Source organism: Coptis chinensis, chromosome 2 (genome assembly GCF_015680905.1).
Source record: "Coptis chinensis isolate HL-2020 chromosome 2, ASM1568090v1, whole genome shotgun sequence".
Taxonomy (NCBI): Eukaryota; Viridiplantae; Streptophyta; class Magnoliopsida; order Ranunculales; family Ranunculaceae; genus Coptis; species Coptis chinensis.
In genome coordinates this window covers 88,614,173-88,628,443 of record NC_141457.1, presented here as the reverse complement: position 1 = coordinate 88,628,443, position 14,271 = coordinate 88,614,173, and the positions used below count along the sequence as shown (strand labels likewise).

At 35.6% G+C, this 14,271-nt stretch overlaps 1 long non-coding RNA gene across 1 annotated transcript; it reads right to left on the bottom strand.

Annotated features, from left to right (window-relative positions):
* Positions 1 to 5,572: 5,572 nt before the first annotated feature.
* LOC147518687 (uncharacterized) lies at positions 5,573 to 8,645 on the bottom strand. Its single transcript, XR_015214107.1, has 3 exons — positions 8,318 to 8,645; positions 7,602 to 7,753; positions 5,573 to 5,852 (listed from the first exon to the last, which is right to left on the bottom strand). It is a non-coding gene; the product is annotated as an uncharacterized LOC147518687 (long non-coding RNA).
* Positions 8,646 to 14,271: the final 5,626 nt, after the last annotated feature.

Genomic DNA, 14,271 nt, shown 5'->3' with positions numbered 1-14,271 from the left:
CAATTCACATGCAAATATCGTAGATATATCTAAAATATCGACAAATATCATAAATATTGCGGATATTTTTTGATATATAATGATACATTATTTATATTTATTTAAAATATAATATTAAATATTAAATAAAATTGTTACATACACAAAATATCACCAAATATTTCCAAATATCACAAAATATCCCCAAATATCACAAATATCGTCGAAATATTGTCGATATTTACAGTTGTATATATCTCTGAACATATCGTGATATTTATATATCTTTATCTGAAATCTCGATAGATATCGACAAATATCGTGATATTTTGTACTATGATGTACGCTGCTTAAAAGCTTCAACCATGGTTGAAATAAATAAGCTCCTAGCTAGTATATATCTATATCTTAATATTAAAGCTCCCACAAGGAGTATTTTTCGAGCTCTATTAAAATTCCACGTCATCTCCTATTAAAACGGAAATTTTTATACTATTTGAAAAACGGGAATTTTTTTTTACATCGGGAATTTTTCTCCTATTATAACGGGAATTCCTTTCATATTAAAACAAATTTTAGCACTTCTAATTAAAGTGAGAATCATTCTCCTATTAAAATGGGAATTCTTCCTCTATTAAAAAGGAAAAATCTAGCATATCTAATTAAAACGGAAATTATTCTCCTATTAAAACATGATCTCTCTCCCAATTGAAAAAATGGGTTTTTAAAACTTAATTAAAACTTTATTTAAAATAATTTGTTAGAAAATTAAAACGGGTTAACGACTAAAATGGTAGTCCCAATTTTCTAAAAAAAAATCTAAATATTTTCAAAAGAGCCGATGCATATGGACATGCCTACAAGCTAGTCTTAATATTAAAGCTCCCACAAGGGATATTTTTTGAGCTCTATTAGAATTCCATATCATCTCCTATTAAAACGAAAATTTTTCTCCTATTTGAAAAACGAAAATTTCTCTTCTATTATAACGAGAATTCTTCTCCTATTAAAACAAATTCTAACACTTTTAATTAAAGCGAGAATCCTTCTCCTATTAAAATGAGAATTCCTCCCCTATTGAAAGTTAAGCGAAAATCTATCGTATTTAATTAAAATGGTAATCATTCTCCTATTAAAACAGAATCTCTCTCCCAATTGAAAAAACGGGTTTTTAAAACTTAATTTAAAACAATTTGTTAGAAAATTAAAACGGGTATTTTTCTAGCGCTTTTAAAATTCCACTTTATCAACTGTTATTAAAATGGGAATTCTTCTCCTACTATAATGGAATTCCTCCCTATTGAAAAAGAAAAATCTAACACTTCTAATTAAAACGAGAATCCTTCTCCTATTAAAAACGGGAATTACATTTTTAAATTAAAACGGGCCGGGATCTCTCCCCCAATTAAAAAACAGGTTTTTAAAACTTATTAAAATAATTTGTTGAGAAATTAAAACGGGTTTTTAAGACTTAATTAAAACAATTTGTTATGAAATTAGAACGAGTTAGCGATCTATCCCACCCTATATATATATATATATATATATATATATATATATATATATATATATATATAGGGGTGGGATAGAAGCATAGTCACTGTAGCCACATTCTAGGCACAGTTGATCTAATCCACCAATCTGTTTCCAATAAACAAAATTTCGGCCCTTGGATATTTTTCAGAGTTTTGAAAATCAAAACAGTTCAATATCAAAATCGATAATCTTACGAAGGGTTTTCTCTCTCCTTCTCTCTCCTATTCTTTGGAAAAAATATGAATATATACCTGGGTTTGAAACCTAAGCCCAACACAGACTCGAGCCTGTAGACACCCCATTTTTGCACCCCAGGCATAATTCATTCATGATTTTGCCTTGAATTAAATTTGATCATATAAGGTGATTTGTTTTCTAGAGTCTTCATTTCTACATCAATCTTCTTTCTTTTCATCTTCTTTTAGCCTCTTTAGACTCTCCTCATTATGTTCTAGCTATGGCTGAAGTTTTGTTGCTTTCTGAGTTTTGAGCTGAAAATGACCAAAATACCCCTATAACCCTTTGGAGCCCAAATCTCATTTTTTCCACTCTTTCTTTGGATGAGATTATTTCATATTTTAATTTCCCTTGAAAAATCCTTCGAAATGAGTACAAGCTTGCCTAGGTTCCTTTTGGATTTCAGAAACCCTAATCTTGTCATATCCCGTTTCAACCCGTTGTGCGCACTGTTGAGTGCAATATTTTTTTTGGAGTAAGATTTCGACCCAAGGGTATTTGTAAAAGTTCATGGACCTTCCTAGTGGATTAATTAACATTTTTTGTGAAGAAGAGCTTGCCTAATTTTGACCCGGCCAAAGGGAATTTGCAGCATTGAAAATATGGTCAAAATGGGCCTTTTTTGTAGATTTTGGACCCGTGCTCATGGGCTGTCGATCCAGCTCGAGTTGGACCTTTTCATTACTGTTTCTAGACCATTTTCAAGCCTCCAAAAACCTAGAAAACCTTCCTTATTTTTTTGATTTGATTTGATCCCAAAAATCAAGAATATTCTAGAGAATATGCCATTTTGGAGCCAAGTTTGGAAACCCTGGATTATGGGCTCATTGAGGACGTGTAGGGCTTAATTTTTTTCCCTAATCCATCTGAAATATCCAAAGATCAAGGGCCAAGATCACACCCATTATCCCACCTCTTGAATCAAGGGCCAGATTTAGGAGGTGCAACTAGAAAGATATCAAGCCATTGGATTTTTCTTAATCAATATTCAGCCATTGGATCAAATTCATTACCATATTGAAATCCATCCCAAAAAGCTATAAATATGGGTCTCATTCACCCACAAAAAAATATCTAGAGCAAGCTAGAGCTAGGAATTCGGAGTTAATAATCTGGACCTAGTTATTCAGAGCTAATAGCCTTCTTTTCTTTAGTGTTCTTCATTTTTTCTTTCTAGTTCTTCATTTTTAGCCTTCTTTTCTTCTCGTCGATCTTGAGTAGAAATTTCTTTTCACCAAAAGTTGTTTTTTTTCCTCAAATCACCTGTTTCAATCCAAAAATCATAGTTGTCAATCCAAGATCAAGTTTATCATCAATCAATCAATCAATCTACAAGCAAGTATGAGGCAACATTCCAAACAAGGTGACATCTTTATTTTCTCTTTTATTTTAATTAGTATTGCATATTAGGATTATTATTTTTTATATATAGAATATAGTCATTTGCTTTTAAATAATTTAGTGAAGATCATCCAACTTGGTAGATTATTTTTCAAGCTTTCTTCGTTTGCCTATCTTAAAACTTTGCACCTCAATAGAAGTAAGGCTGGTTTTACCAAGCGATTGTGGGTGCCTAACACCTTCCCACATCGTACCTTGACTCCCGAACCCAATAATCATCTAGTTTCGAGGGCTAGTCCTTCACATAGGTTTTACTCAATTTTTCCTTGATAAAGTTAGTGGTGACTCTAAAAATCAATTGCATAGACCTAGGTACACATTTTTGTGCGTACAGGGCCCAAAAATCAGGCCCACATATCCCAAATCCAATCCAACAAATTTTAAAATTAATTTAATTAATAAATAAATAAATAAATATAGATTACAAATACGGGGGTTACAGAAAACCTTGTTCTTTACTTTTGCTTCTACACTTTGTTTCCATCCTTAGCCATTTTTTTTTCCTTTTTCTTTGGCTTTTAACTCCTTTGATTCTGTTTTTGGAGTTCTATCTCTTTATTTATTATTTATTTATTATTATTATTTTTATTTGGATGGAAACTTTCTTTTCTTATTTGAAGCGACTAACAAATTCTTGATTTCAAAGGTCTTTCTCTTTTTTATTCTTCATCTCTATTCTCAGACTCATTCAAAGAATGGGTAGGCTGATTTTTATTTTTATTTTATTTTGTAAAAGGTTAAAGGATTTGCGGTTTATGAAATGCTAAAGAAAGACTCAGAGGGGTGACTATCAGAAAATAATTCACAGGTTTAAAATTTTGGCTATATCGATCCAAAGAGAGCTTAAATTCTAGCTTAGGATATGATATAGTGATCAAACAAGTGGACGCGTGATTTTTCTATCCAGATTTTACTTCTCCCTTGTGTCATTTCTCAAATGTTTCACTCATATAAGGCTTTAGGCTATATTCTCACAGAATTTGTAGAATACGTACTCTAGCCTAGATTTCAAAAACTTACTACTAATACAGCATAGATACTCATGCAATATGTTTATAGAAAGATGCAAATATTATCAGCTACATATTAACTTCAGTTTCTAAAAGCTATTCTAACGCAAAAGCTAACGTGGAACTTCTAGATTATTAAGAGCATAGAGAAAGAAACAATACCAATATTCCTAAGTGTATAACATAAACTTTTTATTTATATTTTTGAAATTTTGAAATTTTTGAATTTTTACTAGAAAACAAGTGCATATTGTACATATCTATATCCTAACAGATGCCTTAATTACACGTGTTTCTATGCCACCCCCAAACAAGAAGCATGCTTTGTCGTAAAAGTATTGAAATAAAAAGGGTAGAAAAATACCATGAAAACGCGTGAAATTTTGGAACATCTGCAAAACAAGGTTAAAACATACTAATATAAAAAATAAAAAAAAATAAAAAATAAAAAATAAAAAAAAAAAGACGCAACTCTATATGAGTTTCACTCGTTATGGGGTTTACAAAAAGTAAATTGCTTAGGACGTAAACAGACACAAACTGAAACTAAAAACTTACCTTATCTCCATTGTTTAAGCGTCATCCTCCTCCTCATCCTTTTCATAGGACCAATGCTCTTTTGCATCCTGCCACGCTATGATAACTTGCCAAGCCCTTCGCCGACTCTTTTAAAAACTTGCTCAACAATCGTAGCTATATATATATATATATATATATATATATATATATATATATATATAGGGGTGGGATAGAAGCACAGTCACTGTAGCCACATTCTAGGCACAATCGATCTAATCCACCGATCTGTTTCCAATAAACGAAATTTCAGCCCGATATTTTTAGAGTTCTGAAAATCAAAACAACTCGATATCAAAATCGATAATCTTACGAAGGGTTTTCTCTCTCCCTAATTTGCTCAAAATCAAACCAAGACCTCCAAATTTAACACCTCACTACTAAAAAAAAGGCTTTTAATGACAGCTAAAAGTTGTCATTATATGCTTGTGATGACGGCTTTTGGGTGAGAAAAAAACCGTCATTACTGGGGGCGTCATAAAAAGTCTACCAAAACTGTTATTAAATTTATGACAGCTACTAGAAAGCAGTCTTAAAAGGTCATGCTCTACTAAAAATGTCATAATATGGGTGAGTTATTATGTCATGTTCTTTCTACCCGTCATGATTTCTTAGCAAAAAACGTCAAGAAATGACAGTATTTCTTGACTGATTTTCTTCAACCATTGTAACATTATATTTTTTTTCCAAAAAAATAATAATAATTTGAATTTTTCAATATATATATATATATATACACACACACACACCTGTAGATAATTTATAGTAGAAAGCATTTAAACCTGTAAACAATGAACTCCATTGTAGAAACTTGAACCATAACATAATCTATATAAAATTCAAAAACTTTCTCAATTATATAATCTCTTCTCAAAAAGTTGTATGTTAATTATATAATTTACATGGTCCAACAAACTCTCATAAACTAATTAAATTTGAACACATCATACAAATATTCTAATAAACTATATATCGATCTAAATGAGTCTTTTGCCAAGCTCTGATTCTTTCGTTTCTCAACCATGCATACATTGTTCACTCTCTCCTTTGCAAAATGAACTAATGCAAAGATATGAACATTCTCTGCATCAACCAAAGTGGACTTCCATTTCCCTGTAACAGAAAAATCACCTTTTAGTCTATAATAAGCAATAGAAAAATATACAGCTAACCATATCTTTTAAACTAAAGGACAAGTGAAGGATGTGTGCACTTCTCTTTTATAAGGCTATGTTACAATGGTTGTCATTAGTAAGCAAAACGAATTAGTCTAAAAAATGCAGACATAGGTTAAACAACTATCCCACAGTTGCTTAATTCACAATAGTAATATATATATATATATATATATATGGACCAACTCTTCACACACTCACATACACACACTTGACCACCACCTGCACACACGTACTAACATACACACACTAGCATCCTAACATATATCTGACCACTACCAACATCACCACTACCAGAAGCATAGTCACATATACCTGCACCCGCTACCAGCAGCACCACCACATGTCCACACATTGCACACCACCAGTCCACACACTAACTAGTAGCACACACAGCACCACCTGCACACACTCGCACACTAGCTAGAAGCAACACCGGAAGTAGTAGTAGTAGCAGCAGCGATACTGCGGCACTAGTCCACTGCGACTACTAGCTTGTCACACCAACTTTGGGAAGTAGTAGCGGCGGCGGTAGCATTACTGCAGCACTAGTCCATCTGCACTACTAGCTTGTCACACCACTTTGCACCACCATAGTCTAACGACACACTGCGCACACCACCGGTCCACTCACGACATACACACCACCTCCCAAAGAAAAACCGGTCCACATCTCATTTTTACCAATGGTGCGTGTTTTTCGAACAAGATAACCATACAAATATACAATTAAGTTAATGTGAAACTTTTATTGTGAAGCGAAAATTTGAGAAAACAGTCAATATACACTTAGGTCATGCATCCATATGCTAGGTTCTTAGACCAAGTAAACAACTCAAAACATATATGTTTAATGTAATAGGTATCAAGAGTTCAAGGGTGAAACTAATGTAGCAACAAAGAAGTAACAAACATAAGATCTATAGTTACCAGAAAATAGCTATATAGATATTCTAATTGACCAGTCCACCTTGCATCTAAAGTGTTTCACAATCTAATTGCTAAAACTAAGTAGTGGGCGTGACACACATAATTGTGCGTGGCAAGAAAAATTATCATTATTATATGACACTTGGGCAGAGTAGAAATGGATGAAGGTAGTGGCTTAAAAACTTTGTCGTGACTTACTAAACCATGGAAGAAGTCCTTGTTTAAGGATTGACATCTAACACCTACATCCGAAACCCGTTCTTAAAACGTACACGATATGTAAGAACGTGTAGAAGAAAGAACTTACAAGAATGTCGGATTTGTTTATTCAAAAACTTCAGTTTCACATTGCTTCATGAACGAGTTCCTGATTTTCATAACAAAATAAGAAAAATAAATTTTAAAAAAAAAACACAAGACAAAAAAATTTGTAAATGAGGTAAAAGTGTTGCGCCACAAGGTTTATCCCCAAAAAAACCAGAGATAAGTTATAATGTTATAGAAATAATATTTCAAGATTAAACCATATTTCAACATGTCTATACATCTTATATCTAAAAAGTGCCAATACCATTTCTTATGGACAAGCTTGCTGATACTAATATAGATCAACAATCAAAATCAAGCCACCGAGAAATTACAATAAAAAGTTTCGAATTGGATTGTTAACATAAGAAAAGAAATCATTTTTTATAAAAAATTTGCCAAGCCCTATAGCAATTAACTAAAAACAAGAAAAAAAAATATATATACCTACCAAATCACACATGACTTATCGACAGGGAAGCATAAGAGATGTGTGAACGATCCTACAGAATCCAAAACTCTTCATCTTCTTCACTTGCAAACTCGAGCCTTGTTGAGCATTAGCACCTAAGCTTCCCTGTCGATTAGAGTTGGTGTTATAAACTGGTTCGTCGTATACAAAAGAAACCAAAAAGAAGATTAGAATTGCAAAAGCATCAACAAGTAAACTGAAAAATAATCCAAAAACTAATAGATATAATAATTTCATTTCTCCAAAAATCTTGACAAAGGCCACACTCTCATAGAAACAATGACATGTTATTGAACAAAACTATTCCTCTCTTTCATCCCCCAAATTAAAACTACCAAAAAATCATTGAAGTGAATTAAAAAAATCAGTGTAAATTCAATGACAAGAGTAGCTAAATCATAGATTTGGGGAAAAGGGGGCAACTTTAATCGCTTCTGAAGGAAAGACAAGAGAAGTATGTGCAGGTCGATATCAAATAAGCCGTGACACTCAAAAATCACCATTTGCAACATGGTTCCATTGTCCTATGCCCTTGGACCTTTAAAAGAATCCAACTACACAACTTTCAGTATCCTCTTTAACTACGTGGTTATAACACCCACGAAACTAATAAACCGTCAAGATGGCACCCCAATCAACTCGAAAATGTATTCAAGCAGTAATAGATTTAAAGAAATTGAGATAGAGATGCATACCTTGATCAATGCAGCTTGAATTTCATCAATCCGCATAAACATGTGCAATCCCATTTTGAACTGAGACCACTCGTTGCTGCCCGCTCGATTTTGAGAAGAAAGAGCTCGAGAAGAAAGGGCTTCGATCCATTTTGATTTGGTTCCTTAGTGTGGTGAGATCTAATCCACTGAAGAGTGCAGAGATCGAGATTTGGGAAGAAGATAGGAAGAGAACTGATCAAAGGTTTTCAAGAAGAAGACGGCGGAATAAGGCTTTCTCTGTTTTTTTTTTGTTTGGTTTGGGTTTTTACTGATTAAGGGTTTTCTTCAGCTAGGACCCGAGCCTTGAGTTATTGATGTTTCAATTTGATTAAGCCCACCAAACGTACCCGTATGTTGCCTTGACGCTTGACTATAAAATAGAAACACTAATTTAAGAGTCCTCGAATAAAATGTTAACCAGCCAATTTTATTGACTGTTTAAGAACTATTGGAGTTATGGCTTGTGCTAGAACCGTCAAAATAATCCTTGATGGCTTTCTTACTCTCGTCAAAAATAGAACTATATCAGCTGATAGTTTTTTAGTAGTGACAATTAATTAAACACCGGTTTTGCTAGAAGGAAAAAGTTAGACAATTTGTGACTTGATGTTTGTGAGAAAGAACTCATAAATTAGACACCAAACTTGATACATTGATAAAAAAATGTTATAGATATTTATGACGGCTAGCCTATAACCGTCAACATTAACATCATGCGTCATAAAGTGAACGGTAAGTATACAATTGTTAGTCACAAACTTGACACATTGATAAAAAACGTCAAAGATATTTATGACGGCTAGCCTATAACCGTCAGCATTTGACATAAAGCGTCATAAAAGTAATGGTGAGATAGAAATAATGACGGCTTATACGGAAGCCGTCAAGGTAGAAAAAAAAATAGCCGTCATAAAAAGCCCTTTTTTTAGTAGTGCCTCAAACACAAAATCAAACAAAGAATCTGGCATGTGTGCTTCTCCATCTCGCATCCTCCAACAAAGTTGCGAAATAGGAAAAAAAATTGAAAACCCTCACTCTCTCTCCTTATCTCCTTTAACAGGAATGAAGAAGCAGAAACAGTTGACACAACAAATGAGTTTAAAGGGTTCGATAAAGGTGATTTCTCAGGGAGTAAGAAAAGGAAGAGGTGATTGATCGATTGTGTTCATCTTCTAAAGGATGTTAATTGTGCAGTAAGTGAGAGCTCTGAGAGGTAACAATTTACTTTTTATTGTTTTTATGACCTACCAAGTCTCTTGGTCTAGTAGTTGTCTATATCTTGATGCAGTAGGTTGTTTCCTAATTTTTTGACTTCTAAATAAATGAAACAGATTGACTGTGACCAATTTACCAATATTATCATCTTGGGCTGCAACAATTTTTTTTTCCTTCCTAGTATGTAGATATTATTTATCTTTTTCTTCCGCTTGCAGAGATGAGTTTCTAGAGAAGGAACATGCTGGTTCACCATCCATTTGGATAGATTCCTAGATAGCCATGAAAGATGTAATAAGAGTGCAAACCTTTCAGATTATTGTCTTGCAAGGCATTGTTGGGTCACTACCGTGGACTGCCATGGTGTTAGGTTCTTTACAATGTGGTTCGAACTAATTGGTTAGCATAGATGTAAATTCAAATAAGTAGGTTCTTTACAATTTGGTTCGAACTAATAGTCTGTACCGTTAATCCAGCCTGATAAAATATTACGTTTTACTAATTGCAGGCTTTAACAATAACAATGCGGCTGGCCTCCTCAGCTTGTTCGCAATTGGATATGCTATGGGATCTTTTCTTGGTGGAGTAATAACAGATAAGATGTCTCACATTTATCCACACTCAGGTCGCATCATGTGTGCCTAGTTTAGTGCCTTCATGGGCATACCATTTTCATGGTTCCTTCTTATTGTTATTCCACAGACAATAAATAGTTGGTTCACCTTTGCCACAACCCTCTTCTTCAGGGGACTTATGATTAGTTATCATAGCGTGGCAGGATGCAAAAGAGCATTGGTCCTATGAGGAGGAGGATGACGCTTAAACGATGGAGATAAGGTAAGTTTTTAGTTTCAGTTCGTGTCTGCTTACGTCCCAAGCAATTTACTTCTTGTAACCCTATAACGGGTGAAACTCATATAAAGTTGCTTACGTCCCAAGCAATAAGTTGGTGTTATGGGGTGGAGATGATCCGCTCATATGTAAGCTCTTTCCATCAACTCTAAAGGGAGAAGCATTACGCTGGTTTAGTGAGTTACCTTCAAGATCAATTCACCAATTCAATGAACTAGAAAATCAGTTTGTTAATCGTTTCCGCCACAATTGCAAGGCGCCAAAGGATGTCGACTCACTTTTGAACATCAAGCAACAACGTGATGAAAAGTTACGTACTTTTGTTACTAGGTTAGGAAGGCAGGCCGCACCGCCACCGCCCGCTACAAGAACGGCGGTACAAATGCCTCTGAAAGAAAGAGTCACAGAAAAAAGTATAAGGAAAACCTTAATCCCAGACTGGACCGACCTGACAGGGAAGGCCGACCTCGCAGATTTGAGGAAAATCGCCATCCTAGACAGTCCGACCGGACAAGGAAAAAAGCGTCCGCGGAAGAAAGTATAAGGAAAACCTTCATCCGGTTTGGACCGGCGGCGGGGAAGGCCAACCTCGCAGATTTGAGAAAAATTGCCATCCCGGCATGTGTCCGACCAAACAGGGAAAGAAGCGTCCACGAGGAAGAAAATATAAGGAATACCAATATCCCAAAGCGAGACCGACGGCGGCGGGGAAGGCCGACCTCGTTGACCTGAGGAAAATCGCCGTCCTAGACAGGTCTGATCCGATAAGGAAGGAAGGTGTCACAGAAGCAACTAGAGAGAAGATCACAATCCCAGACAAACTACCGACCTAGATAGGCTGGTTGCACGCAAAGAAAAAGACAATCTCCAGTCGGACCCGAATGTGTGTACAGCCTAAAATCTCTAACTCTTGTAAGAGGTAATGGCAGGTGTCATCTTCCACATAGGCTCGACCGGGGGCGTCTGTCTGTTTAAATCTTCTGGATAAAATGGATTTTACCCCACTTAACACGAAGTCCTTTTGATGTAACTTCCCACTTATCATAAAGTTCATCTGAACCTTAACGAATCTTAACGAAGCTTGTCTGATTCATCCGTATCCGTTGCCACGAATTTCCGAACTGGTGAACGCCACTTCGGGCTTCCACGCCTATCTTTCATGGATGCTTCTTCAGGGTACCACCAGATATCTTTGAATGTGGATGACCAAGAGTTCACCACATTCATCACCGACCAAGGCATTTTCTGCTACACTGTTATGCTTTTTGATCTGAAAAATGCCGGTGTAACCTACTAAAAGCTTGTCAATACAATTTTTTCCGATCTACTGGGAAAAATAAGAGAGGTTTACATCGATGATATAGTCGTTAAATCGAAGCATACTGGTGATCATCTTTTCAATCTTCAACTTGTTTTCGGTAGGCTTAACAAGTATAACATGAGACTCAATCCTGCCAAATGTTCGTTTGGCCTCTCTTCTAGAAAATTTATGGGATACCTCATGACTTGTAGAAGTATTGAGGCTAATCCTGATTAGATACGTTATTGATATGCCATCACCAAAAAATAAGAAGGAAATTCAACGACTTACTGGTCGGCTTGCCGCTCTTCATAGATTTATTTCTAAATATTCCGATCGTTGTCATCCATTCTTCCAGACTTTAAAGGGGGCGGCAACTTGGAACGTTGATTGTAAGATGACATTGCAACAACTGGAAAAATACTTGGTCAGTCCTCCTATATTGACAAGTCCTTCAACGCGTCAACCTGAAGGCATATATACTACAACTCAAGCTGTTAGTGCTGTTCTTTTCATTGATGATGGTAGACCCGTCTTTTTTATCAGTAAGAGTTTAACCGGAGCTGAGTCTCGTTATTCAAAGATGGAAAAAATTGTACTTGCATTGGTTCATGTCGCTCGCCGATTGAAACCATACTTCCAGGGGAGGTTGGCCAGAATTATACCGAAAATTCCTTACGCAAGATCTTTCGTAATGCACAGGAATCAAGTAGATTAGCCGAATGGGAAAGTTATCTTAGTGCATATAGCATTGTCTTTGAAAGTCATACTACCGAAAAAGGACATGCTCTAGCTTCTTTGATAGCTGATTTTCCGATTGATGATTCTCCTATTGACGATTTCTTGCGCTAGGAAGAATTTATGGAAGATATTCTGCCACCAATAACTGGGGGCGACGAAGGCCAACATGAAAACGCAATTCCTAATCCCATTGACCTATATATTGTTTACTCATATGGCTCCCATAGTAAATCTGGGTCTGGAATTGGATACATTTTTTGTTAAACCCGACGAAGAAAAGATTGGGAAATCTGTGTGACTTGGCTTCGCCGCTTCAAATAAAGAAGCCGAATATGAGGCTGTCATACGGATTCTCGCCTTGTTGCCAATCAGTTTGGTGGGTCTTTTGAAGCAAGAGATGAGCGTATGGCGACTTATCCTAGTTTGATACATAGTCTTGCTCGACAATTTGATAGCATCTCTATCACTCAAAGACCCCGAAATGACTTACGTCATGTAGATTCATTGGCTTATCTTTCCGCCGCCGTTAGAAGCGAAGGGTCAAAGCACATCACTTTTGTAGTCATCTTTTCGTCAGTTTAAGTTTGAACATTTTACGCTCGCTTAGTTCGTTACTCTCAGTACCAAAAAATCTGACGAAGTTACCACATTTAGCTTCGTCAATTTAAGTTTGAACGCTTTTACGTTCGCTTAGTTCGCTACTCTCAGTACGAAAAAATCTGACGAAGTTACCACATTTAGCTTCGTCAGTTTAAGTTTGAACGCTTTTACGCTCTCTTAGTCATTACTATTGCTACGACAAAATTTGACGAAGTTAATACATTTAACTTTGCCAGTCTAAGTTTGAACGCTTTTACGCTCGCTTAGAGCATCTTTAGGAGAGCTACCAAAAAAACACCAAAATTTTGAACCAAACCAAACACCAAACCAAAAAAACACCAAGCAACTTTAGGAGTAACATCAAAATTTCACCAAACAACTACGCGATTTTGGCAAAACCGCCCCATATAGCCCACGCGGTTTTGCCAAAACCGCGCCACTAAAGCCCAACTGACAGGCCCAAGCCTACGCGGTTTTCAGAAAACCGCGCCATGTATCACACATACACTTTTTTTTTTCTTTCCCAATCTCTGGCGCAGTTTTGTGAAAACCGCGCCATATAAGCCCAATTAGAAGCCCAAGCCCACGCGGTGTTGGGAAAACCGCGTGAGTGATCCGATACAACATCAAACCTAGAACCAAATATTGGTCAATTTGGTGTTTTGTTTGGTGTTTTTTTGGTGTTTTCATCAACATGTAGCTCTCCTGAAGTTGAAAAAACACCAAATTGTTAGAAATTTGGTGTTTTGGTGCTAGGTTGATATCACTCCTAAAGATGCTCTTAGTTCGTTACTATCACTATAACATTGTCTACGTGGGGGTGACTCGTTCTATTTCATTTCAACTGCATAAATCTACAACATTGTCAGTTTTCCGCAGGTATGTTATCTGACACAACAACAATATTCAATAACAAACCCATCTTTATTTTTATTTTTCATCAAAAGAAGTTTTAGCTCTATGGTATTACATTCACACAATTATCTAATCAATTGTCTCTGTCAATTGTCTTACGGTTGTTCGATTAAATCTTCATTTTCTTCTTCAAAATCTGCATTCGTTTCGCTTAGCGTTTTCGGTTAACTATTTTCCGCAGTCATTCTTTTTTCTAAGGCATTATGCCGATCTTTCTACGACAAATTTTCCGAGCGAAAATTTTCGTCAGCTTCATTATTTTTTCTAAGGCATTGTGCCGATCTTTCTACGAAAAAAATTCCGAGCGAAA